We start from the raw sequence: 4,219 nt of genomic DNA, 5'->3' as shown, positions 1-4,219 counted from the left end.
ACTCCTGCTGGCCTCTTTAAACTACATTCCCAAGAATTTAGGGGGCGGGGCGGGGCGGGGCGGGGCGGGGCGGGGCCAGGGAGACCTGGCGAGCTGATGGGCGGGGCCACCTGCTGAAAATCCGACCAATGAGGAGAGAGCTCGGCGGCGGCCATCTTGGTAAAGAAAATCAACAGGGAAGAAGGGAAACCAAGTAATTAAAGGAACCAAAGACCGCGCTACCTTTTGTTGTTACGATTATTTTGATTTGGGGTAGATGGCCCCTCTATCACACTCACACAAATCCAGTATTCAACGAGGGATTGCTGACCCAGAGAACCTTTCTAAACTAACCAGGGTTTCTAAATCAGGGAAAATAAAACTCCTGAAATTTTCAGCTTGTTTGTGTTACTTTCTACACAAAATTGATGGCTGCAGGTATCAGGCAGTTGCTTCTATTGCCTCGAAAAGAACATGAGACTAATTTTTTAATGTGAGAGCCCAATAAAATGTATTGAAAATGAGTGTTTAACTTCTAAGGGTCGCTGTCCAAAGCAGTGGGACACAGATCTGCGTGGCGGGTGTTGCCCCGCGCCCAGCACAGAGGGCTGCTGACACCGAGTGCGGGCAGAGCGGCACGGCCCGTGTGTGGGCGTGGGGCTGGAGGCGTGCGGGCACAGTGTCTTTCCGAAAGGCTCCGGCAAGCCCGCTCCTCAGTCTGTCTCAAGAGACTGTGTATCACCACTCTGAACCTTTATGTTTTGGTTTAAAGGTTTAATTCTCTTGGGGATACTTTACTCTGCTCCAATTTACCCGCCTCCAATTTTGGGAGCCTCCCTGCAAGTTTGTTAGTGATGTTAGTGGTTACAGGGCCTATCTGTCAAAGTCTACCTTGAAGCTCCCACACAGGTGTGTTCTCTTCCACCAGGCCAGTGTCCAGATCTCTAATTTTTCTCCCTCCCTTTTGTGTTTATTGCTCTTAGATTTCCCTGAAGTGATTCCGTGTGGCCATTGGCTTTTCAGACTTGTGGCTGAAAGCACTTAGCAGATTCTTTCCCCCCTACAAGCATAAATATGCCTGTCAGTGCTAGGATCCACTGTCAATCCTCCTAGGTCTTCTGCAGAAGACAACTCTTGGAAGGGCACTCTCCTGTGTCCTCAAAACTCTTGTTTCTGTACTGCCTCTTTCCCGTCAGAACGTAAACATAGTGGGTTGAGCCTGAAGGAATTGATGCACTAGGGGTGCTGGTCATAGGGAGGGCATACAATGCGGGTGGGGGCCTGGCAGGAGACAACACAGGACAAAAACCAACCCATTCAGCCTCTCATTCAGTGACTATTTCTTGAGCATCTATTATGTGCCACTTTCTGTTCTAGGTTGTGAGGAATCTGGCAGTGAATAAATCCAGCAGGCGCATACTGTTATTGCCCTAGTACAGACAGGAGCAGAGCCACTGGGGAGGGGAGCAGGGGCATCAGCTCCCATTGAGCACATTCTCCAAAAAATAGACTTTTTTGGTAATGCGTAACTTAACAAGTTAACACAGTTTACAAATGTGCTAGATGTTAAGATATGATGAAAAAGCTTTAAGAAACTATGACTAGGACGTACATAAAAGAGGGGTGTGCATAATCACAAACAGCAACCACCACACACATGCAGTCCTTGAAAATAAATATGCCCAGGTGATGGCAGGTTTTTAAATAATGGGTAAGAGGATATAGGAAGCAGTATCTGGTCCTTTTAGGGAAGGAATTTGTAAATATTGACTAGAGTTTTGAGCATCTGGGGCAAGTGGTAAGAACTCTTGGCTTTACAGGGACCAGAAATGACGGGCAAGAACACCCCAGTGGAGAGGCATATCTGAAATCCCTCACTTCCTAATTAACTGGACAATTTTGTACATACAACTAGGAAATTAAGGATATAAAAATTCTGTTGGTTACTGACATAAATGAAAAGACTATTCTACTAATTCCTGCCCCAAAGGTTGGAGGCCAGGCATGGAAGGTATTCTGTCAGCAAATGGCTTCAGTGTCTCACTTTGTGAGCCAAGGCCAGGTGAGGAAGTGAGGTGCTCTTTCCTTATGGTGCCCATGCCTAGCCATGAACACCTTCCCTGAACAGTCCCCATATGACCTCTCGCACACTCTAATATCACAGACTCCTGCACTCTTACATGCTTATTCCTATCTGCTCATTCCTCTGAAACATCAAGGGATTCCTAGAAGACAAAATTTTTGATACATAGCATTAGGATATAGAAAACTGTCTCAGATGAGCTCTCGGGGAGCAAGAACAAGGAAGACTCCAGGAAGATGTCATCTGCCTACGTGTTACTCTTGTGATAAGGGCCATACCTAGAGGGGCAATCTCATTAGTTGAGGAATAATACCCATTCTTACCTACTACAATGTATTCTTACAATAGCAGCTAATATTATTTTTAAAACAAAAATTAGATTCTATTGCTCCTGGATTTAAAATCTTCCAATTAGCCCAGACGGTGTGGCTCAGTGGTTGAGTGTCGACCCCTGGATCAGGCAGTCACAGTTCAGTTCCCAGTCAGGGGACATGCCTAGGTTTTGGACTTGATCCCCAGTAGGGGGAGTGCAGGAGTCAGCTGATTGGTGGTTCTCGATCATCATTGATGTTTCCATTTCTCTCCCCGTCTCCCTTCCTCTCTCTGAAATCAATAAAAAACATATTTTTAAAAAAAAAAGAAAGAAAAAAGAAAAGTCTCCACAAAACAAAACAAATACACAAACAAAAAACCCTCCAATTAATTCCATGGCACTGCAAATTAAAAATCCAAAGTTCTTAACCTTGCTTACAAATGATTCTACCCCCTTTCTCTCTCTGACCTCATCTCCGACTCTTCTCCTTGCTTACTACTCTCTGCTCACACTGTCTAAACGTCTGCTGTTCCAGTCAAAACCTTTGCACAGCTGTTTTCTCTTCCTGGGTGATCTTACCCTGATCTTCACTCGGCTGGCTCCATCTTGTCGTTCATATCTCAGTTTACATGTCATCTCCTCAAAGAGAACTTTTCTGGCCACACACACTAAGTAGCCACCCAGTCAACCTCTATCATTAGGTCCTATTTGAATTCATTTTATAGTCCTTACCACTGTCTGCTATGGTCTGGATTGTTTGTTGTCTTTCATTGCCCCCTAGAATATAACCTACAGGAAGATAGGAGCTTTTTCTGACTTGCTCAGCTCTATTTCTAGTGCCTAGAACAGCGTGCAACCACAGATGACAATAAGGATTGTCGGATGTTCAAGTGTTGTTGAACTAAATGTCATTTCACTTCTCCAAAATGAATTACAGGGATAGGTAGCCAATTATGGTAATAACTGAGATGAACAATGAAAACGAGTGGTTATGATGCTCTTGGGACCAAGTCTTCTCCACAAGGCAGTTAGTATTAGGAGCAGAAATCCTCCAAGGCTAGATGCCTTATTAATTAATCAAATATTTATTGAGTACCTATCATGTTCATGGATTTATATTAAGTGATGGGTCTACATTAATGAAAAAGAAATCTCAGTACCTGTTTTTTTAAGGCCCTCATGGGTGAGTAAGTACTTAGAGCCGCCAGAATGAAAAAAAAATTTAAAGATGATTAAGCTTCTCAAGGGGGTGCTAGGTGAGCTTAATGCATTGAGACACTAAAACAGCCCACCTTGAACATTGCTAGGGAATTGGAGTGCTCTGAAAACAGAAATGGGATGTTTACTAAAAACAAATTGTATTATTAAAAGTTTTGCTGTAAACTCATTGGGCAGATAAAATGACAAATACAATTTGAAAAGTAAATACTTGGGAAGAAAAAGATGTGGGATCAGCTTTTCAAAATCAGGGAATACAGCAAGTGTACTGGGATCTTTTAAATTTGTGGTTTACGACTGCATGCAAATTATGTTCCTTTTCTGTTGAAGTTGGAATTACCTGATGAAGTTCCTCCTTGAGAAGCAGTCTACAGTAAAACCAGTAACATGATGAATCCGAGGTTTGGAGCTCCACCTATAGTTTGCTTGAAGACTGGTATCTCCCATCTACAAGGAAAAAAATTCTAGTTGGGAAAGTGAGTTCTTATGCGTGCTTCAAAAGTTTTCCAATGTGTGTGTATTGTTACAATTAGTGCTTAAATGTGTACATAAGGGGCCAATTTTATTTTAGGCATATTTTCTTCCTTTGTTACCCCCTAGTTAACTATGAGTTATATAATTTATTT

Source organism: Miniopterus schreibersii (assembly GCF_964146895.1).
Source record: "Miniopterus schreibersii genome assembly, chromosome: 13".
Taxonomy (NCBI): domain Eukaryota; kingdom Metazoa; phylum Chordata; class Mammalia; order Chiroptera; family Miniopteridae; genus Miniopterus; species Miniopterus schreibersii.
This window is presented reverse-complemented; position numbering follows the sequence as displayed.